Below are 24,218 nucleotides of genomic sequence, written 5' to 3'. Positions count from 1 at the left end.
TGGGAGAAAGAATGTAAACAAAGGGCAATGATCAATTGCTGTGTTATCATAGCTTGTAGAAATGTCTTGTGGGTCATGGCAGGGACTTTTGACAGACATCGTTCTATTTAATATCTCTATGGTAATCTCAAAGTAGAGGTAAACAGCACAATAGTGAAATGTGCTGATGATACTAAACCAGGAAGGAATGCAAACAGGAGACAGCAGATAAATGATATCAAAGGACCGGCAGATATTAGAAAGTTGGGTACAAAATCCCCCAAACAACTCACCAAAAAAAAAAGAAAAAAAAGAAAACAAAAAAAGAAAAGAAGATATATTGGAATGTACATGTCCTGGCCATCAATATTGCTGACAGAGTTTCAAGGTATAGTGGACAGCAGATCAGATGGGAGTGAGATATGAATTTGTGTAGTGATAAAGACTATGCACAAATAGACATGTGTCATGAACCAGGGAGGTAATAGTTCACGTGTAAAGCTCTGTACTATTATATTCAACTCTGTTCAATATTGCCAGCCACTGACTGACTGGAAGGAGTTGGAAGAAATCCCACAACGATTCAAAGGCTGGAAAAATCACTTTGGGGGAAAGACTGAGGCTCAAACCCAACATCTCATTAAGCATAAACTTAAGTTAAAGTGCATGAGCTGTACTGCTGATTTACAACTCCCTTTACAGCCCTACTAGGTGGCTTTAACGAAGGAACTACATATCAGCCTAAACGGTGCACATGTTTAAGCACTTCATTAGACCGGAGCAGAAGGGGCTTGGTTAGATCTGCGAGGAAACGTGACAAAAGTCTATGAGACCCTGGCCGCTGAAAGGTGCATATTGGCTGCATCAAAATCAGCAGGCAGTCATATATTTCCATAAGGCTGGGCTGCTGCATTCTTATGCACGGAACAAAGGTCTGCAAAGGCTTAAACCAGCCAGCATTATATAACTGAAAGGGAGGAAGGCAGCAAAATCAGGCCTTTCGGGTGTATTTTTTTTTAAGGTGAAAATTGGAAGGCTGTCAGTCTTTCAAGGGGAGTTCATATCGCTGGGGGGTTTAGGATAGGTTTGAATAAAGCACTGGAGAATGCCTATAAAGCACAGCTTTATGTCTTTACAGTGGGAGGCTGGGAGTTCTTCCCTATTCCAAGAATTCCTGATCATATGGAGTCACCACAAAAGCTTCACAATTCAAGGTGGGAGGAATGGTTCCCTTCTGAGCTCTGAAATCATCTCTGCGACTGTTCATAAAAGAGTTCCTGTGAGGCTGAATTCCTGATGCTGATTTTCAAACCAAGGAAAACCAATTTTTAAAGAATAGGGCTGTGAAATGCTGAACTGGGATCACAGATATGGTGGGAATATCTCTTCTGTGTAACCATTTATTGTGCTTATAACTGAGAATTATCAGAAGTAGAGAGCAGTTCGTTCTCTAAGAATGGCATTTTGGGAGAGTTAGTACTCGATTCTTTTTGAAAGTCAAGAGAAGGTGAATACCCAGCTCCTTAGACTCTTTTAATCATTGCCACAGACTAAGGGTGTTTTTTTTAAATTTTGCTCAGAAATAGAATATAACTCTTTTCTGGAAAAAATTAACACTTCACTGTTTCACTTAAATAATGATTCTAGACTTATAATGCAATAAGTATCACATGATTTTATAATTAGTATTAGCAAATCACTGTGTAAAAGAGCATGTAATATTTAATTTTATCTTTCAGAAATTTAATAGTAAAAATAAAAGCGTTGACTTTGGCAGGGATTTAGTCTTGGAAAGTTAGCAGGCACTCTTCTGGGCTTGACTAGTCAATACCCATAAGAATTTAATAAAACCCCTGCATAGATTATGAAAAAAGCAACAGGGAAAGACCAAAGGAATGATGATTAGGGTAGAGCTTCCCTTTACAAATCTTGATTGAACAAATACTTGAAAGTTATGTTTGTCATCACAGGATGGAAGTCAGGATATGGGGTTAAATTATTCACGAGTGAGTATCTACAGATCCTTCTCCTTTTTCTTCTTTCTCGTTGCCCTTTATAGTCCAGTTTTATATTGCACTGCTTCATTCATTCCCTAGTGCTTTTCCTCTCCTGATAGGATGTCTCTATAAGCTAGTTCAAGTGCCTAACTCGCAACCTATTGCTCTCCTCATACAGTTACTTAGTTCTAACATTCAGCACTTGGTCCCCTTTGGATGCTGAGTTGCTACAGCAGTTGTTAAAATTTTTATGTGTAGTACAGTACAAAAGCTACCAAAAGAGGGCAACATATGAGCCAACAATGAGAAATGTATCCTGACAAGTTTACAGTTGTGTATTTGTGACACCATCCTCCCTTTCTTTTTGACAGAGCAAGAAATTTTAGCAGAGCTGGTCAGGAAACAGAATTTCCATTCTACGGGAAATTCAAATACTTGGGAAAAAAGTGAAGGTGCTGAAGCTTTCACAGATTGAAAATTCAGAAAAAATATATTTGGCATGATGGAAGTGTTCCATAAGTGTCAAATCATTCTCACACCAGAAAGCCCCAAAATGATAATGACATTAAAATATTAAATTTAGTAGGAAAAATGTTAAATATATGAATGCTATAAAGTTCAAAACAAAATTAAATGAAACAAGGAACCACTTAAATGTTTTCACTTTACAGAAAATAATACTCTAAATATTATTGAATGTAAATATTATTTTAATTTGTCTCTATTAAAAATGTTGTCAAAATAAGTATGCTCTCAAAAAAGCAAGCTGATTAAGACAAAGTTGTATTTCCTGAAAGAATATGTTTCCTCTGAACATTGTTTAATTACGTTTTCTCTTAGTGAAATGGCTGAGAGAATTTCAAAACACTCTTAATAATCCTGCAAAAGACTAAGGTAAGTTGGCCACATCCCAGGACCGTCCCTGATGCTGTGTTTGTGAAGCTAGACAAAGCGCTATCCCAAACGCCAGGCATGTGAGCTCAAGAGCTAGTATACCCTGGTCAACACCGAATGTGCACTCATTGGCAAACAGTTTATTATAAACAAAGGGTTTTTTTCAAAGTATTCAATAGTACTCCAAGGAGTTAGACAGTCTTGAACACATGCCAGCATGGCAATGGATACAGTAAGCAAATATAGTCTACCTCACTTAGGGTAAATATTTGGCTATGAATGTATTGAGAGCTCTTTAATTCTTTGTACACTTCTGTGATGAGAACCAGAGGAAAGGCAGTGGAGATGTAAAGGCTGGAGGGTGATTTTTTTCTTCTCTTATCAGCTGCCCAGATAGGCTAGCTGCCAGTCAAATTAAAAACCTCACTGGAGGAAATGAATGAAGGCCTGTAGGTGTAGAAATCTGCTGTTTATACAGCTGCACCAAGTTCTGCTAATGATCAACCAGAATCAGCCAAGTCTTCATGGAGATATGCAAAATTCTGTGGCAGTGTCCGGGAGGTTGACTATGGAATTTAGGGCATCCTCAGGGTTTTTTTTTTCCTTTATTTGTCTCATCTCTTTTTTCAAGACTAACTTCTGCTTTATGCTTGCTTCTATTATGGCTTAAAATGCTGAAAAGTATCCGGGAAGGAGAGGGGGGCAGATCTATGATCTATCTGGAGGGCAATGAAACATTTGGAAAGTTTGGAAGTACTCACCCATCTCGAAGACAGGATGTTCTGTTTGCAGGAGCAATACCTTATCTTCTCTCATTTATCCACATCCTGCTTTTGCATCTGTATTTCTGTGGGTTCCAAAAGAAGGAAAGATTTATTCTCCCTAGCTAAAAACAAGTAGAGGTTTCTGTCTGGAGGGTTTCTCCATTGTCTGATCTATCGCATGAACAATGACTTCACATCGTTCACCTGATGAAGGGCTGCAGAACCACAGGGTGTCAAATAAGATGTTCTGTATAGGAATGACAGCTGTGCACACGGTCTGTGTGGCTGGATCGAGTGTATCTACTCTAATCACAATGTTTTCAGACAGCTCCTGTATTCTGGATATGCAGGAAGCTATTTATACTCATCTGCTTGGCCTTCATTTCTTGTGCTGCTCATCTATTTTTGATTAATGACTTGATACTCCTTCCCAGGCAACAATGCTACTTATGGAAGACAAACAAGGAACAGTTATGGAATATAATACATGCATTTTAATGGCACTGGGAGGTGTGGTTCATTATCTGGTTGCATTTATTTGTAGAAAAAAAGGTAAATTGCATCCTTAAATAGCTTTGCCTCATGGGTATGAGCCTACACATGTCTGACTGCCATTTTATATTGCCACTTTACCCAGCAGCCCAGTGACTGGTGTTTATTCAGGAAAGAATTGGCCCATGCACACAGACAGACTGATTCTCCAAGTGGTTCTGTGTATGCCTTTGCTTCTTGACTTCTGCCAAATTCAAGCCTAAATTCTGGGAAGCAACAATAACACTAACAGGAGTCACATCAGAGTGGAAGGCGATTGCATTAGCTATGCGAACACAAACTGGACTTCTTTTTCTTCTTTATAAATTATTTTTAAACATGCCTTGGCTTCTCTGAGCTAGCACAGTTTTACCCTGTGAGTCAGGTTATGAAGAGGGATCTGTTACCCCCTTCGCAGATGTGGTATGTGAGCCTAGTTACATCACATTTTGAGGCAGATGGATCTCCAAAGGGAACTGCAGTATCCAATCATGTGCTTTCTGCCCCTTGCTATTGATTCTTGTGGTTAGTCTGTTTCTGATTTTATTTCTCTGAGTAGTTTAAGGGCAAGTCTGTGGTTTGCCCCATGTGCCCAAGCGAGGGAGCAAGGGTGCAGAAGACTGCCTGAAAATAAATAAATCAGAAACAGATAGAGTAATTACAAGGACAAATGCCAAGGGATGGAGAACACACAGCATCCTCATGATCAGATACACTTGGCCCATTGGAGGAGAGGTCGATATTTCACCATGTGACGTAACTGTACCACATCGGAGAAGAGAGCCAGAGCGTCCTCTTCCTCTCCTGGCTGAGCAAAATGCTCTCGTGTGGTTTGCCCACATGGTATGTCCCAGCATGGGGAGGAACATCTTCCCTGAGGTAGGGGTGGGGAGGAGCAAGACTGGGAAATGAGAGGCTGCTCTCGCCTCTCCAGTGCCTGCCCCAACAACCAGCAGGGCTGAGCTGACATGAGGAAGGATGTAATCTACTCCTGGTTGTTTTCTGCTCAAAGCACATTACTTCCTTCCGTGGAATAAGAGGATAGTCATGGATGTCGTCCTGACTCACGGTCTCCTGGGGCAGCGTGACTCTGTGCCAAGCCTATAACCAAATGACCTGGGGGGTGAATTAGGAAGGCTTTTGATGTCATTCTCTGAGCACTGCACCACAGGAGACAAAGACTTCTTAATGTAACGTCAGGCTATCTCTTAAACACAACCATGAAACTAACTTTGACTTACCAGCAGCTGGTACAGGCAGTGGCCTCCCTACACCGCTCTGGCACTTAGCATAAGAAATGTCATTATGTGGGTGGATTAGGCAGAACCTGTCAAAGTTGTGTGCGTGTTCTTTGGCTGTGTTTCCTTCCCTGGGCTAATAATGCTGAGGAGATGGGGAGTGGGTTGACACATTTTCTGGCATGTGTCGTGTAACCCAGTGAAGTGGAGGACATGTCAGCCACAAGACTTTTCTGCTTTAGTAAGTTGCAGGCAGAAGTGACATGCCGCAGCGGCTAGCAGTCTTAATCCTATATGTATTCACACTGCTAGCGCCTTCATCATGGTTTCAGCTTCCCCAGGGCTCTCTGACGGAGCCAGAGGTATGTTTGGAGGAAAGGGTAAGGAAATGTATCCAGGCGGGTACTGTTTAAGCTCAGGGAAGCAGCAGTAGACAGAGGCGTTTGCATAACCTGTTACCTACAGACCCCTAAGAGCTTTACAAGTTGACTGACATGATCTCCATAAGAACCACTGAATTTGGCACAGATGTACAGGGGGAAATATTCAGTGGCTGTTTTGCAGTGTGCAGAAATCCTCCATACCAGTTCAGCAGAGGATACAAAGAATACCCATACCTGATAAGAGATTTTTAGGACAGAAGATTCTAAAGTAAGACAACTGGAGACTGATGAAATTTAGGACACAGTCACTGTTGCTGGCTCCCTAAACTGGTGTGAGGGGAGCTGATATGAGTATTGGGGTGAGAGAATTTCCCAAGGTTCAGCACCATCTCAAGGTAAATCGTCCTCAGGGGAACAGGGAAGAGCAGTGTATTCAGTCTCACAGAGAAGCCTGGTTTTGCACAGCTCCCTGCTTAAAATCTGTGCTGAGGAGATGCAGTTTAGTCCCCGGGCTGAGGCAATATGCCAGGTGGGTTCCTCACAAATCACCATCAGAGTGACAGAAGATGGTACGAACATGTCTGCCGAGTATGACTGAAATGCCATCTCCTGTCACTGCCAGTATGTTGCAGGCTGTGTTCGGTTATCAGGAAAAGACATATCGGCTGGGTGTCAGCTGCATACCACAAAACACACAGGTCATAGGTCTGATGTGACTTGTAGCAGGGACAGCACCCAATTCACTGGCAAGAGTTACTGTACTGTGTTTTCCTTGTAGCTCATAATTAAAAAAAAAAAAAAAGATAGGGCCAGCAGCTTCTGCAAGTAAACTACAGGTGAATGACAACTGCTATTCCATTGTAGCATCTGTAGCATCTCAGGTCAAGAACTGCCATCCCCAGGTGCCATGTTCTGGTTCCGTGTAAAACTGAAGAGCAGTAGTTGCATAAGCACATATACTAAGTGGTAAAAATACAGCTTGGCGAGCACGGAGGCAGCCTGTGTGGACAGGGGAACTGCACAATAGCCCCACAGGGATGGAGGTGCCTCCTCCCTTCACTTGCTGGTGTTGAGCCACAGCATGGGATTGTAGTAAGGGGGTAACAGAAACTACCCAGTAGCTATGCCTCCTGCAAACACACATCATCTCTCCTGATGTGGGTGCTGCCCCTGTGTCAGACACAGCTGGTTAGCCAGTCAGTCAGCTGGTGCCTAGTATGTGGGGCTGAGGAGCTGGACGGGAGCTTGAGGGACTGCACTGGGATGCTCTGAGGTCCCAATTCTGCCATAGGGGAGGAAGAAACAGAGGATAATGCTGAGATGGGAGATGACTCTGCCACTCAATTTGTGCTTGCCTGCACTGCTTGACATTTGTGTGAAGTTGAGACAACCTGCATCAACATGATGACTGACACGGAATTTGTATTGTCCCCTGACCAGCATGACCTGGCTCAGATTGCCAGATAACGTCACATCTCCAGTTGTGTAACACCACTATGCTCTCTCGATCCCAGGCCTGCAATCACTATTGGGCTGACTGTTTGTTCACTGGGGAGGGAATTCAAATATTGTTAATCAATGGAAATGTTAGCTACATGTCCTTTGTTGGGAGTAAAGCAACCCAATTCCTCATGCATCCACATATTGAAAGTAGGAACTCATTGGAGAGGAAAAATATGTGCCAGCAGGGATAAAGGAAGAGCTTTCATCTGTGTACGAGTACATGACATGCAGGGTACACAACACTGTTTAGGTAGATACCAGTGTTTTGTAATTCAAGGATGACGTAACTTAAAAAAAAAAAAAAATCCACTGCTGCCATGATATTTTTCATTTATAGCCAAATAAAGATTGAGCTAAACTCTGCATGTTCATTTTTTGCTTTTATTTCTCCCCACCTTGTTTTTTTGCCTGCTTTCTTGTATTATGTTGTTTGGTTGCTTGTTTGGTTTTATTTGAAATAATTTTGCATGTAATTTTCTGAACTCTTGCAGAGCAGAGAGACTAGTAAATGTGTATGTTTATGTACCTTTGCCCATGTACAAAGACTGATGGATAGCTAATAAAATGCACATCTCTGCAATCCTTTCATGCTTAAGATCCCCAAGCAGAAGTTGTGAGTATTCAGATAAAATAGAACTGATCCAAAATGTACATATTTAGCTTAGATAATAGCAGCCCCCAGATATGTGCCTCTCTCTGCAGTTGGAAATCTGTCAGTTGAACAAAGAGCAGGATATAGTGTGAATCAGGCTGTCCTAAAAGCTTTATGTGATAGACACACTTTATGGAGTTAGTTCCATTTCTCTCACATTTCAAAAGCAGACTCAGACCCTAATTATCACGAGGACAAATTCCACAAAATCATTTTTTGTAGTCAAGGATTGCAACGTGTTTTAAAAGTCAGAATGTGTGTTAAAAGAACACAGTTTGTCCCAAGGCTTACGGTTCAGCTGTACAAAGCTTCTTCTTGTTCCTTCCATCTCAAAAATTATTTCTGAACAGTCATTCTGCATATGGTTTTTTTGCTGTTTTTCAGGGAGACAAAAATACAAATGAGCTGTAAAGCTCGTGTTGTTCTGAACTCCTTCTCTCCTCTTTCACCGATGAGTTCATCAAACAAAATTCCACAAGAAACAAATGTTATTATGAGATTAGCAGAATGAACGCCAGAGTTCAGATACTAAACATTTTTTTTTAAAAACAGTGGGCTTAATGACGTGAAGGAAGTTGTAGTTTAAACATCAAGGTCAATTATTTCGTTAAATATTATTTAAAAGTTACTTGCCTTGAAACAAAACCAGAGCTATCTATTTCCCAAAAACGCAAACAGATTATTCTGCCCCTGTTTGTCAGCTTCACTAGATAACTTCTATTTGATCTTCAAATGAAAACAGTTTCTGTTTCAGATTTATACAACAGGCTGCCTCTAAAAAGAAAAAGATCTTAAGGTTGGACTGCTGTTTACTTTCCCTTCTAATCCTGTGAGAAGATTTGCATAAGAAAAGCAAGTAGATTTGAGTCTAGGTTTTTCTGTCTACATCGAAAGCATGAGGATCAGCCAGTCCTCTCCATTTACTTAGAAAGAAAACGATTGCTTTTGTAAGTCAGGTGAGCAGGAAATCTTTCAGTAAGTTCAGCAAGATTCCTCTAAAAGTAACAGGGGCTACTTATCAAGACTAAATGGAGCTTTCTTAAATAATTATAATAGTCAAACGCTGAGAGTCTAAAACCTAAAACCTCCAGTTCCAGGTATGTTTCCTCATACTGTATACTTAGCTTTAAAACAACATCCAGAATTGGTATTTCCTGGATCTTGCAAAGCAGCCCCTTGTATTTGCAGGTAGCCTTCTCACAGTTTCTAACAGCATTGGTCTCATTTGGGACCTCAGTGAGCAGAGCAGTGCTGGGTGGTGATGTGAGCTCTGGGTGTCACGACCGAGCGAGTGCCCCCAGCTCCAAGTGTGACCCCTGGAGCAAACCAGTTAACTCTGCTGTAGAATGGGAATATGGACTCGTACCTACAAGAGAGCTGTGAAGCAGAAGAGTTTAATGTGCGCAACCTACTTGGAGATTCTTTGGGTGTATAGAAAGGCAAATTATTATTGTATAGGAAGAGGATTAGAAGGGATGTTTTGGATCATGGGGTCAAGTCCCTTGCTGTGGGTGGTAACCACATCTCAGACGCTGGTTGACAAACCAGTCAAATTCCATCTTCCAGCTGCTTTGATTCCTTCCTGCCTGTGGAAGGCCTTTCTGGGTCCTCACCACTCTGGTGGTGTGAAGGTGCTTTTCTGTTTCCAGCTTGAATCCCTTCCTGGCCAGTTTGTACCAATTCTTTCTCTTGTAATTATTTTATTTGGGAGGAGGGGAGGGAAACTGTCTCATAATTTTAAGATTCATTTGAATTTTCCTCCGAGCCCCAGACACCTGGTGGAAAGACGCCAGCAATGCTGTAGGCTGGTTCGATGTACCAATAAAAATAAAATTAAATTTAAAAAAAACCGAGTAAGAAAAGCGCCATTCTTAGAAAGCTTTCAGCGTTCCAGCTAGAGTACAAACAGCTTCTTAGTTGGGCTCTCCTCGGGTAAATCAACAGCCCCAGGGCGAAGGGGCCGCAGCTTTTGTGGTCTCGCACAAACCCAGACCCCCCCCCCCCCCCGGGGACACACACACACACACAGAGGAGAGAGGGAGGGAGGGAGGGAGAAAGGGGGAGGGGAGAGGGAACCGTCCTCAAACCACGGTCAAGACCTCGCCCGAGCGGGGCCGACGCTCCGCTGGGGCGAACCAGCGCGGAGACCTCCCCCCCCCCCCCCCCCCCGGGACGCAGGTCCCTGCCTGCCCCGCCGGACTCGGCCCCGCGCTCCCTGCCCGCCTCGGGGGGGGCTCAGCTCCGCGCTCCCCGCCCGCCCCGGCGGGGCTCTGCCCCCTCCCTGCCCGCCCCGGCGGGGCTCTGCCCGCGCCCCCCGGCCCCGGCGGGGCTCAGCCCCGCGCCCCCTGGGCTCCCGCCGCCGGGAGGCAGCGCGGGGCGGCCGGGCTGCAGCAGGGCTCGGCGGGGCGGCAGATCTCCGTTTTGCCCCTCGGCTCGGGTTTCCCCCTGCCCAGGGAACAGGCGCCTTTGCTGGAGCTGCGCACCCCAGGGCAGGGGGTGATTTTTCGTTTGTTTCGTTTTGACCTTCTTCCTCCGCTGTCTCCCGCAGGCCGTCCTGTCTCCGCACCGGCGGCCCCGAGGGCGGGCGGGCAGCGCGCTGCCGCCTGCCCCCGGGCGAGCCCCGGGCACGAAGAGGAGCAGCCTCCGGCGTTGAAATGGTGGCGAGCGGGAGGGATTCGGGGGCACTTCGCCCTCCCCGGGGTGGGGGACAGAGGCAGTCGGTCCGTGTCCGTCGGCGGCCTGTGCCCCCGCTTCCCACGGGTGAAGGCAGTGCGTGTCCCCCGTGGAAACGCGGTGCGGCAGCAGCTCTCTGCCCCCGCGCGGCGCACGGGCTGCAGCGGAGGGGTGCGGGCTGGAGCCCGGGGCCCGGTGGGCCATCGGGAAATGTCACCTCCAGCCCCGGACCGAAGAGCTTCCAGTCCGTGACTACACTCGCCTCGACGGGGGACCAAACAGCCCCCTCGTCCCCCCAAACAATTACACCCCCCCCAGCCGCCAAGCCCAGTAAGGCTGAAGCAACAACCACCAAACGCCCTCGAAAAGCCCCGGCCGAAGCTCGGCACCCCCAAAGAAAACTGAAAACCAAGAAGCGAGCGAGCCAACAGCACCACCAACGAGCACCCCCGAAACGGCGGGGCGAGCCGAGCCGCACCGCCAGCCCGGGCGCAGCGCTCCCAGCCCGCGGGCGGCCGAGGGGGCCCGGCTCCCGGGGAACCACCCTGGCCCTCCACCACCGTCCGCTGGTTCCTAATTCGTACGAATTCAACCAGATTCCCCAAGTGATAACGGGGGCGAGACGGGCTTTAACCCCCGAGCCCAATTACAGTGAAACCACAAGGAAACAGATGCAGGTTAAGGTGAGAGAGCGCGCTCGCTGCAACGAGCCCTGCCGCAAAACTTGCGGGGGGCCGGGGCGCCTGGCACAACGGCGGGCAACAACGGGAGAGCCTCTCCCGAGGGCTCCCGGGGGGGAGAGAGGAGCTTTTCCTGGGGAGGGGGGCGGCGGTGGCCGGGACACCGCGCCGCAGCGCTGCCCGCCGCCGGCTGTGCGCGGCGAGCCGCCCCGGGCGCACCTTCCGCCCCCGCGCAGCTCCGCCGGGACCTGCGCGGCTTTTACACGGGCGATCGCGCCTGGCCGGCTTGCATCGAGCAAGAGGCTTTCCGGGAACCAGCTACGAAGAGCTCAGCAGCGGGAGCGGGAGGGCGGGAGGAATGAAATAAAAGGCTAAAGAAGCAGCGCGATTTTGGGACCAGGACCAAATCCTAACGTGTTACATAAAAGCCACGGGCGGTTCTTATCAGCAAGCCCGGCCTGAAGAGGAACAATCCCCAGGAGCGGCTCCAAAACAACCCTGTTAAAGGAACAATTGTAAAATGCCAGCTTCCCACCAGAGTATGAACAGCAGGAGCCGGGCATGTCCTGTCTGTAACCGGGCTTCTGACAACCAACAGGGAGAGGGGAGGGGACGGGGGGGGGAATCCTCTCTTGACAAGATTTATCAAGAAACATTTAACTGGGCTTTAATCATATTAGCAAGAGCCCAATTAGGGCTGAGAGCGAAGCGAGGCGGCCGGCGGGCTGGGGAGAGGAGGAGGAGCAAGCGATGGAGTCACTCGAGGATAAAGTCCTTTCATCAGGCTGCGCTCTCGGCAAGCAGAGGAGTGCGAATAATCAGTGCCCTTCACTGGGGGGACGGGGGAGGGAGCGGGCGGGGAATGTGTGTAAAGGATAATTAAGGCCAGGCAGAAGGGTTTTTATGTTGTTGTTGTTGTTGGTTTTAATTATTACGGCTATTAAGGTGTTGTCTCTGGGCTCTCTCGGGCGCTGTTCTCAGGGACGGAGCGGGGAAGAAACGAAGGGGCCCGGAGGCACCTGCTGCACCGCGACGACCCGCTCTGCGTGTGCGGTTAGGGCTCTCCCTCCCGGGGCAAAGAGGGGCTCCGTCCTTCTCACCTCCCCTCACCTCCTCGAGGGAAAATTTCCTTAAAAGCCCTTTCCCGGGTCGCCTCTCCCTGATGCCGAGCGCTTCCCCGGCGGCATCCCGCCTCCCAGCGCGGCTCCTCGAGGGGAGCGCGGCGCCCTCTCCCCACCGCCCCCGCTCCGCAGGGCGCGGGGTGGGGACGCAGCGCAGCCCCCGGCGGACGCCAGCCCGGTAGCCAGGGCTCGCCGAAAGCCCCGGGAGAAGCGCGGCGCTGGGGCCGCCCGGGACAGGGGCAGAGGGCAGAAGGTGCCTTCCCGAGGTTCAAACTTTCCGTGCTTTCGCGTGGGCAACCTGTCCCGTCCTTAGGGACTCGCCCGCTCCAGCCGTCGGGGGTGGCGAAGGCGGACAGCAAAGAAATAAAGAAAAACTAAAGACGACAGGTGGGAGCAAAGGAAGACGCTGGCGGTGAGCCCCGCCCCGGGTCACGCCACCGCGGGGACACGCCGGTGGGAGCGCGGCAGCGGCGCTGGGCGCCGCGGGGAGCGGAGGCGGCCGTGACCCTGCCCGCGGCTTTCGAGAGATCGGCGGCAGCTGCCAGCAGCTGCCCCGGTTTCCTGCCACTCCCCGCGGCCAGGAGCGGGCAGATAAGGCTGTTGGGCAACGATACACCTTCCGCCCAAGAGGAGCCGGATCTTTGCACCGCCGGGCAGAGGATGGTGTTGTTTTATTTCTTTAACAGGGCAGGGCCGGGGGGGGGGGTGTTTGCCATTCGCACCGATGAGCATCCCCGCTGTCGGGAGCGATCCCCTCCCTGCCCGGCGCGGAGGGGCCCTCGCCCCCCATCCCGCCTCCTCGGGGCGGCGGGCCCGGCCGCGCCGACCCCTCCCCGCGCCCCGGGCCGCCGCAGCCGCCTCCTCGGGGACGGGCGGCCCGGGGGGCAGCGCCTCCCCCCCCCCGCCCCGTGCCCTTCTTGTGACCGTGCCCCCGCCGCACCTTCCCTGTCCCACGCTTACCTTTCCGGCCCGGCCGCCGAGGGGCTCGCCCCCCCCGCTCCCGCCCCCCGCCCCGTCTCCGCCATCCCCGCCGAAGGGGTGTCGCACGCCGCCGCGCCGGCAGAGCCCCGGCTCTCGCCTTGCGCGCACTCGGCTGGCGCTGGCAGCCCCGCCGGGTTCATCCGAGGACAGCGGCGGCTCCGCGCCGCGGCTCGTCTGCCTGCCAACGCCGCGGCGAGGCTGACGCTGCCGCGGCCGGGGGTGACTCACGGCGGCCCGCGGCAGCCGCCGGTTAGCGGATCCGCCAGTCAAGCGAGGAGCGGGCCCGTCGCGGCCGCTCCTCGCCCCCTTCCCCGGGCACCGCCGCCCCTCTCACACATCCCCCCCCCCCCGCCCCGGCCCCCTCTGCTTCTGCAAAGTGGAATAAACGCCCGGTTTTCCGGCAAATATTCACCCTTCCGACACCGAAAGGGAGGCCGCCCGCCCCTCCTTGCCGGGCCGGCACCCCGGTCGGAGGCGGGCCGGGGTCCGGCCCCGCGGCCGGCAGCGCTCCCGGCGGCACCCGCCCCCAGCGTAAGTGACCGTCGGGTCCGGGAGGGGGTGGCCGTCTCTCGTGTCCCTGCCCGGGGCATGCGGCCCCAGGGGCCGCGCTCAGGCGCCAAGGCCGAAACCTGCGGGCTGGTTTGGGCAGGCGGGCCGGGGCCGACCGCCGGCCGGGGCCCCGAGCTCTGCCCGGCGGGGCTCGGCCCGGGGGCCCCCCCCGCCCCCGGCGGTGTGCCCCGGGGAGCGTCGCCTGCATTCATCTGGGCAAAAGCAAACCCAACCCAGAGCCAGCTGCACGGCGGAGTAGGGGAGGGAGAGGGGGGCTGAGACCTGGAAAGCGACCGGAGTCAGAGTGCCGGGGAGCATCGGTGTGATGCACCATGGATGGTCTGCCCTGTTGAGCAAACAAGCTGCAGGGTTTCAGCTGCATGTGGTTTCCATGCAGTCCTCGTGGCACGTCCCAGCTAGAACGTATGGCAGATGTCTTCATGGCGAGCGTGCAACGGGTGTCCCGCTTCTGCTCAGAGGTCCCAGGTGGAGCCTTTTCAGATCCTTCACACTGCATAGTTCAGCACCAGCAGGGCTTTTGAGAAACAGGCTTCGTGCATGACATCCTTGTTCTGAAACAGATTTTTGAAGTGAAGCTGTGGCAACATACATCTTCCAGTCCACCCTAGCGATTGGATGCACAGTTTTAAAAACCGTGGTTCCCTAAAATTAAGAGATTATTAAAAGTTCATTTATTAAGAAACTCAGGCCACAAAGGTAATGGGAATGAATGCTACGTTCTTGTATGTGGATACACGCTCAAGTTTTGGATGTAGGAAGAAGGCATGACGGGGCCTGTACTTAAAAATACTCCAAAGCTACTTGTCAGAAATGTGCTAAAATGATAAGCCGTGGATTTATGGACAGGGATTATGTTGTCAGTGCTTCAACCTTAAGTTCATTTTTAAGTCCAAATTTCAGTCCTTTGAGAAAAGAGAGTAGGAGGAGGAAGAGACTATTATAATAGAAATGCTGACATTGCTAACCATGGCGGTGTGAATTCATTACTATAGTAAGACCTCAGCTAGCAGCCTAATCCAAAGAGCTGATGTTATCCAGTAATAATGTAATCAGTTTGTTGGCTGTAACATAGGAAACTGGGAACTGATCTATTTTATTGCTATTTTTGGCCAAAAAAAAAAAAATTCTAGAAGATGCCAGAATCAAGGCAGGAGAGCTACCTTTGCTATTTAAAATAATAAAACAGAGTTCTTTCTTTGTGAACATTTTTCACTTCAATGCAGTTTTACAAAAGTGTATTTAAAAAGGGACGGCTAGTGAGAATGCAAGCTTTCAAGCTAGGGATTGGAGGATGGAAAGGCCCAAGGGTGGAACATTGTTAAAAGTTTTCAGAGAGGTCCCGAAAGCACAATGTTCACTTTACAAAATAGTTTTCTCCTGGGTAATCACTGAATGAGTTCGCATTGATTTGCAGCTGCAAATTTAAAGGAAAAAGAAAGAAAGAAAAGAAATGAAAAAGACAAATGCCCTGTTAGTAATTTAGAATTATGTTGCAACCATTAAGAAAATTGCATCAGATATATGAAAAATTGGAACTGACCACTTAAGCTTCTGAGTTTATACATGCAGTATTCTCCAGCCCTCGCATCTTTCTTTTGATAATTATTTTTAAGTAATAAACATTCTGACAATTTTCTAGGCAGCTCGCTCTCCAATTAGAAATAACAGCATAAGTGAATTAACTTGTAAGGCATATGTATCAGTGAAACCTTATCGGTGAAATCTTCTGTAGAAGGTTAGTCTGTGATGTCAGTGAGGTCAGAATTTCACCCACTGTGAAGGGTAGTATTGTTGCAGAAAATTACAAGGATAGAGACAGACCATATTATCCCTCTCCTTCGGGTTTAGATTTTGCTGTTGCTCTCGATGGTGTTCTGTATGTTTAACCTGATCCAAAATTCACTGAGATCAATGGGACTCTTGGAGCTGGGGTCATGAATTCTTTGAAGGATCAAGTCTTAAGTTTCTTCATATTGCTAGGAAGCCCAGCAGTATCAAGACCAAGATATATGAAAGTATGTGAAGACAATTAAAACAAAGTAATGAGTATAACCAAATCATAGCTGTCCATTTTAACAGAGCGCCTTGTGAATAACAGAACCCTACAAGAATACTTGGGTGTGTCTGAGTCAACCCGTTCTGGAAATCCTATGATATGCAGCTGCAGAAACTACACAAATTCTTGAAAAATTGTCAACAAAACGTGAAAGGACCCTAAGGGGTTTTATTCAAATTTGTTGAAATTTCTTGAAAATCATGTTTCCTAAGTTATATACGAGCTCTGTTCTGCTTATATCACATGTTGTCCAGTAACTCTTGAAAAGTAGACTAAAACTACTACAGTGACTACCTTGTTCATCTGATCTTCCTAAGGCAACATTAACCCTCTTTTTAGACTTGCTGTTTAACAAAGCGTTATTATAAGTATTACAACCATTTGTGAATGTGTGTACCCTGGGCTGTGGAAAATCAGGGGCTGGCATTCACGGTCAGGCTTACATCCAAAAGCATACAAGTTAATTTGCACACTGCCACTACAGAGTGACGAATTGGAAAAGGTATTCTGAGAAATGTGGATGGTTCCAGAGCTGCCCTTAAACACTTGCTTGAGGCTAGAAAACATATGTGATATGATAGTTGTTTTGTTTTTATTGTGGAAGATAATACCAGCTTGTGATTACTGACTGGATGTGAAACAAAACTTTATGGCTGTATGGACTGGATGTAGCACGTCAGCAGTCATACAGGATGCTAGTGGAAGCACCGCATATTTGTTCTGTAAAAAGATTCAAACAACAATTAATCACTGTTTCTCACAAATACAAAAATGAGAGGGCACTGAAAAATTCATTGAGGAAATTAATGTATGGATACGCAGTATGGTAGTCTGGATGCCAGCTGCCACACAGGAAATCCCCAAACCACTAATTGATGGAAATTTTAAGACCTTACCTAGGTTAGGGATTGCTCCAAACAACGTGTTTTCACATTTTTTTCGTAAGTGTCCACTTCTGGCCACCATAGAGAGATTACATTAGCCCAGTATAGACATTTTTGCTTCCTCGGTGCATTGTTCTTGAAGTCCTACCTCCTTCTTCATCATTAGTCACGGTTACTTAGCTTTTTGGTACAAAATGTCAGCTTTATTACTGAGAGATTGAGTACAATAGTGCAGAGGTGTGTCCTTGTGTATATAGGAGCAAAAGAAGCAAGTGAAAGAGGAAAAGGGAAAGGAGAGGGTGTTTGGAGAGCAGAGAAGGAAGATAGAAAATGTGAGGCTCGCAGCGGAGTGACTGGTGATGGGACGGGACAGGAAGAGACTCGACCATTGACCATGCAGAAAGCACTGTTCAGAGATCGTGGTTTGATTGAACTGCCCCTTATTTAATGTGCCTTGCATTTCTCAGTGGGAATGCAACTTGCAATCTATGTGCAACAGTAAAAGATTGAAAAAGTAAGGGGAGAATGAAAAAGCAAGAGGCAATTTCCTCATTGGTTTCTTTCCTATTTCTAAAGTCTGCCTAGCCCACACATTGGGTAGGGTACACTTAGAGAGAATCTTGGACAAAACTAAGCTGGAGCTAGAACAAAGTTGGAAAGAAATTCCAGTAAGTTTGAAGACGATAAAAAATATCTGACCTCCCTCCTCTCCCCGAGAAGGTACTTAACATGCAGCAAAATCATCTACCCCTAGGCAAATGCCTGACAAGAACATGGTATGTGTATCTACTCTGAAATCAGACTTCAGGGTATATATATGTAACTGCAACTGATACTTTGTCTTTCTGATAATATGTTGACCTAGAACTTTCACAGTGATCTTTTTCTACTTTATTTTCACTAATTTTTTCTTCTTTGCTTTTGGGACAGAAAATCCCTCATGCAGTGTGGTCCAGGTTATACTGGATGTCTCATGCAGGGCAGTATCTTATTCCGCGCATGACTTACTCATGTTGCAAAAGCAGCGTGAGTAATGGGTGCTGGAATTTAGGTCTATATTGTATTTTGCATCTGGGGTTTCTGTAATAGGTTCATGAAGTTCACAGACTACCGCTATTAATTTTTCTATTTTTCTACCTCCCATTCCTGCTCTTTTTCCCTTTCTCCAGAGATTTTCTGCGGTTCTGGAGGACTTTACAACTTTGCAAAATGATACAGAATTATATCAAAATGCTCCAAGTACTGTATAAACACATAGAGTGTATTTGTGATGCAAAGAGAGAAAGACCAGGGTTTGACTGGGCATGATCCCTTATGGTTCTAGGACTGTGGGTCAGCATTGCACCTTTACCAGCAGCAAGGTTTGCAGTGGCTGCAGGTCTTAGGATGCGCCATGTGTGTGTAGAGGAGAAGTAGTGCTGCACTATTCACACTGCAAGTGGGATGCTTTGGATGGTACCCTGAAACATCACCCTTGTGTCCACCAGGAGAAAAACTGCTTTCCATGTACCAGTGATGCTCTCAGGTACATGCTGTAGGGCTCCAAGTACAAGGGCAAATTTGAAGTTAAAAAGAAGCTCTCCGATGCACTAAGTTGCTGATGTAGCGCTCACAGTGAGAAATAGTCCTGGTCCAGATATACCTTTTGGGAGTACACGCAGGTCAGACAAAGAGGGTCTCAGAAAGAGATGCAAAACAAGCGAACAAAAGTGTCCAAAATCACAAACAACTCATTATCTGATCCGGAAACAGAACGGAGGGGTTGTCTGTAGCTGCACTTTGTTCAAACTTCAGTTGGGCTTGTGCCGTAACTTACTGCCAGTCCACCCTGTTCATGTCAGACTCTGGGCTGTGGGTTTTGTTGGTGATGATTCTGCAGCCTCCCAGGGTTCCTGGGGTCTGGGGAGAGCTAGTGTACAAGGGTGGGTGTGTTTGTTCAACAGAATCTCTATTCAGTGCAAAGAGGTGGTGACAGAAGTTGCTGTTAATTGTTGCCGTATGGGTAAACGTTGGGGGTTTCTGTGCAAGCAAGTCTCCTCTGCTCTGTTCCAGTTCAAAGTCAAGCCATCTAGATGAAACTATGCAAAAGTGTTAACACAGCTAGTGTTTGGTCTCAAAAGAAGAGAGGGAGAGACAAGGAGGAAGGTAAGCATCCAAATCTGTACACAGGAATGGTAAGTCTGTTGGGTCAAGCCCCGAGTTCAGACCCAGAGGGCGCATGCAGTATAGATGTGCTCAGTCCAGTCTTGTGTCCTACTAACCATATCACAGTCAGTTGTGAAAGAGGGTCTGATGCTTTCCAGGATAAGTTGGCCATTTAGTTTGTCTTTCTAACTAGTCAATAAAGCTCAAACAATGCTCTTCTAGAAATTCTCTTTGTATTAAAATTCCCTTATTCCTATGTGTCTAAGTCTATATTTGGATGTGAATTGGAGGACCTTGGGGATATATGTAGAGTTCTGTTAAATTTTGACACAGGAGCAACTGCATTATTTTCCTATTCATTTTCCTGATCTGTAAACAAGCTTTTTTCCAAGAGTCTTGGCACTGAAAGTCTGTTTGAAATTGAGTTGTGGAAGTGCAAGAGTTCATAACCCTTCTCTTGCAGCAGCTGTCAGTGCCATCTGAATACTGAGTGCCTGCCTTAGGGAGGAGTGGTGAGGTCTTCCTTAGCTACTCGGGCAGAGCCGTAGGAGACAGCAGCATTGCTGCCAGCTACACGACAAAGGACATAGATAGTGCATACAACATCCTCTTCTTACCTCTGCCAGGAATAATTAATGAGACACTTTATTATCCCAACACTTTCTGAGGCTGAGCTTCAAACTCTTTAACCTGAGAATGGATTCAGCAGCATGTATTTATTAGTGCGTTGCAGCTCACTAGGTTCCACTTTTGACAGCAATAGAAGAGTCTTCCATTGCAAGCCTTTACTTTCTTGTTTATTTAATATGCATGAATCACTGCTGCTGGCTTAATATGTTAACAGTTATTTAAAGAATGGTCTGGTAAATACTTCAGTTCATGTATGGGTTATAAAATATAGTATCTTACACTATATTGTCTGGTCACTCACTTTATGTTAAGATTTCATTAATATGCTTTTCCTAAATAACAAACAGCTCCTGCAGAGCTTGTTAGCCATGTGAGGACCATGTGGTGTAAGCAGTTATAAATACACCAGTAAAAAACATTCCAGAGAATTATAAATCACTATAATGTTCAACTCCAGTGGGTTGATGAATAGTATCTTTATTAACTTATTAACCACTTATCAACATGATTTGTCTTGTACTTAGACTTAATTTTATGTGCAGTGTAAATTTTATATAAAGCCTGACTTTGTTTTCTTTTACCAGACATATTTATTTCTGAGTCAAAACTCAGTCTCTTTTGCAAAAAGGAGGAAAATCAAAGAGGCATGATAACCAGCCTAAACTCATCCAAAGCACTTTAAAAATAGCCAGCCCACCTACTGCACTGGGGGATTATATAGTGCAGTGTACAGAAGCACAGTGTGGAGTAGCTAAGGAATCATGCAATATGTAAGCTTTTCAAAATGTACTTGAGGCAGTGGCTCTCTAACCAGTACCAGATTTGCTCCTGCTAGGGCATCTGCCTCTCAGACCCCGACTCCCTTACAGCTTGGTGCCCAGGATGTTTAATTCTGCTTTCCATGAGAAATGGCCCTGCACGGATTTTTGTTTCCAAATCAGCGGCTTATAGTGGAGAGAGCTGTGGCAGAAGGTGATCAAAAAGAGCGAGACGGCGTTGTTGTTCAGTCACTGGTGCAGTGGGCGGTGGTGCACCAGCATTGTCACTTGGGCTGTTACACAGATGGCCTGTGTAAACTTGAGTAAAATTCTAGCAGATAGGTCTGCAAAGGGATGTAGGCACACAATGGCCCTGTGTGGGCCTTGCTAGGCTCCACAAAACCATGCTCAGCTGTCATCTCACTTTGTAAGTGTCTTGGCTCTGCCAGGGAGTGCGTTACAAACTGCCTGCAGGTGCTGGTAGGGGTCTCGGATAAGACCTTTCCTGGCCAGTCTTCTCAGCAGAGCCCTGTACAAAACTGTTGGACTGTTTGGGCCTCTGCTCATACAGGGATACTCTTTCTTGATGGATCTCATGATTATCATGGTGACATGTAAATACATGATGTATATATACACTGATTAAATTGAATTGGTCTAATTTACAGAAACCATTCTTATCTTTTTTCCTGCTCTTCCCTCCATCAAGCTTGCTCTCTCTTGTTATAAACCCCTGCTTGTCTGTTCTTCTAGCTGGCTTTTATCAGTGTTTTACCTTTAATTGGTACACATAGTTGGCCAGTTTACCTAATTTCTCAATAAACAGTCTATCGGTGAAAGAGCTTTTGGCACGTGAACAGCATATATTGCAAAAGATGCTGTAGGAGGAAGAGTAGTATGTATGTGTGTTATCACACTATGGCTTAGGTCAGGTGGTCACATCGCTGTATCTGAGGGGGATTTTGCATCAAAATAAACTTTGAAGTTGACGAAAACAAAGGGGATTTTCCCATGATAGACCAAACAGAATGTACTGTGCAGGGAAATGACGAAATCCAGTCTCATGGTTTTCAGCATCACTGATTTTGAAAGGGTTAACTACCTGCCAGTAACTGCATCTTATTAATGTAATGCATATTGGCATTTCCTTTGCATATCTCTATTACGGAATTTGATGAAACAGCTTTTGTTTGTTCACACTTGTCTCTCTTAAAATTTGTATATCATCAGTAAATGTTATTTTTTCTGCAACAGCTTGCACTTTCTTCTCTATGCAGACAGAAGTCAAGTCATCCTATTGCTTTAGATTATCATTTTCAGCTTGATTAAAAAAGTAAATATGTAGACTTTTACTGCTCCCAACAACAAGGATTGTAACCAGTTTACATGCTCAGATTTGTTAATTTATCTGTCTGTAGAAGCTGGTCACTACAGGAACGGAGGGGTTTGCATGGACCTACAACATGATATTAGGCCCTTAATACAATTTTGAATGCATTTTGTGGAGGTAGGAAACAGCAATTGATAGCGTGAGTCCAAGTTAACACATGGAGTGGCCTTCATTGTTTCCAAAGGGAAGGAAATTTTCTACTTCTTTACAATGTTTCGAAGACTTTTTGTGCTCTTTGGTAGCAAATATGTTCACAGGATGGGGGTTGTCTAGACTGTGCACTTCAGATTATTTTAAGCATTTTATTTAGCTGGGAGCTGGAGTTCCCTAAATGGTTGGTGGGATTTGAAAAGACCTCAATGTGCATGGGGAGAGAGGAACCTGCTGTAGCTCTTTTGGGTCCTGAGCTGCCAAACATATAAATGTAGATAAGCATGTCCCACTGACTGCAGCGGAATTTCAAATTAAGCTCTTTCAGAAGTTTTTTCAGAGTTTTGAGATTTTAAGCAGTTTCTGTGTTAGGCTACAGCGTAGAAAAGAATATGTGCTCATACAGTGAACTTCCTCAAGTCAATGCAGAAAATCAGATATATTTGGTTAATATTATAACTTGAAGTATAATCAAGATTTTTGTAGTAACAGAATACAAGAAAAACTCTAAATTTAGAGGAAAAGTAATAATTAATCCTGTTGTGGTACAGGGAAATAGCCACTGCATTTTTTTATTACCAGCTTTTGTTTCCTACTAACCAAACCATGTTTAGGAGCGACCTGTGGTATTTTTTCCAGCAAGCCTTTTAAGGGTGGCAGCGAGAAAGCCTTGCAGGGAGGTTGTTAGGCAATTATTGCTGTATATCTTCCTGCTTAATTCCGCTCTGATTTTTTTGTGTTTTTGTTTAAATCCTTGAAAAGATGTCATTCTCTCACTGAATGTGTTTTTCCTCCTAAACACAAGCTGTAAATGCATACACAGATAATATTATGTGATTCTTTGAGTCAGCTGCTTGCAGTTCTCATGTGTTCTATCCTAGGCAACTTTAGAAAATTATATCAAACCTCATAAGCTCAGACATAAAAGATCCTTGACTGGTCTTTGCCATGGAAATTGCAAGTTTTAACATGTAAGTGTATATGTAAAAGAAAAATCCCAGAGGTAACAGACAAGTAGAATTTTGCAGGGTTGTTATAGACACGGTGACATCTGTTTTTTATTGCAGTTAATGATTCCTAATATTATGTGCCATTTTGTGTTACGTAACCATTTATTATTAATCTGCATCTCCTATTACAAATCAGTTTTCAACGCTTTTTTCCCCCCAATCATATCTTGAGATAGTATGTGAGTATATATTTATGCCTACTAAAATAAAACTAAAGGTGTTCTATATTAAGAATTTTTGAAGTACTTGGAGATGGATTCTGTGTTCTCCATGAAGTAACTGTCGTCCTAATCATTACCAGGAATTGAACCTGGAACTACCAGAGCTAGAAGATAGCTTGACAATTTGAGCTCAAAAAGACTAAATCTTCTGGCTAACAGCTGTAGGAGAGTCATGCCTTTTGTGGCTCTGGCAGAAGTTACTCATTGGAGAGGGAATTATGCTTGTGCAACTCAAAATTGTCAGTGAAATCCAAGGGAATTTGGGGGTTTGCAGGGAATGCAAAATTGGGCTCTTCCAGGAGCTTCCCAGTAAGCATGAAAGAGGTTTGTGTGTGTGTGTGTGTGTGTGTGTGATGGGTAGTGAGAAATCCTAACGTCTGACATCGTTCTGGCTAAGTGCATTCTTCAGTTTTCCATTAGTGGTGGTGGAGTCCATCAGTGAATCCTTTCAGGAGTAACCAGCTGGCATTTCCTAAACCCTTGTCTCTGTATCATGTAAAGCTCAGTGTTACCACTCTAAAGAAAGACCTTGAAAAGTTAAATGCCATTGGAATTTAGTAATGTAGGCCACAGTGTAAACTGTGGTTAAGTTGAGCTGAGGCCTGCCTTAGAGAAAGAACCTGTAATTGATTAAACCCTGCCTCTAGCTAGATAAAAATGAGTTTGAAGTAGATTAATATAAAAACAGTTAAAAGCTTCGTTGTTGTAGTCAGTTTTTAAAATGAAACTTGTCAAGAGTTTGGCAGAAAGAGCTCAAAGGCAGATCTGATTCTAAACTGAGAAAAACAAACCCAAAGGAGCAAACAGCAGTAAGGACCTTCTCACGTTTGGTTGATTTAAATGAATTTTCTCAGTGAAGGTTGTGACTTCATGGCCTTCATTTTTACTTGCCAAGCCATTTTTCTCCAGATTACAATCCTTCATGAGTTGTGTCTCATAGCTTTGTCTAGCACAGAAATGTCTTCTGTACTGCTTGGCCTATCTTCTCATGGCCTTCATGAATCTTCT

This window comes from Gymnogyps californianus, chromosome 5 (genome assembly GCF_018139145.2).
Source record: "Gymnogyps californianus isolate 813 chromosome 5, ASM1813914v2, whole genome shotgun sequence".
NCBI classification, from domain to species: Eukaryota; Metazoa; Chordata; class Aves; order Accipitriformes; family Cathartidae; genus Gymnogyps; species Gymnogyps californianus.
The sequence above is the reverse complement of the archived record's forward strand: the minus strand, read 5'-3'. Positions refer to the sequence as shown.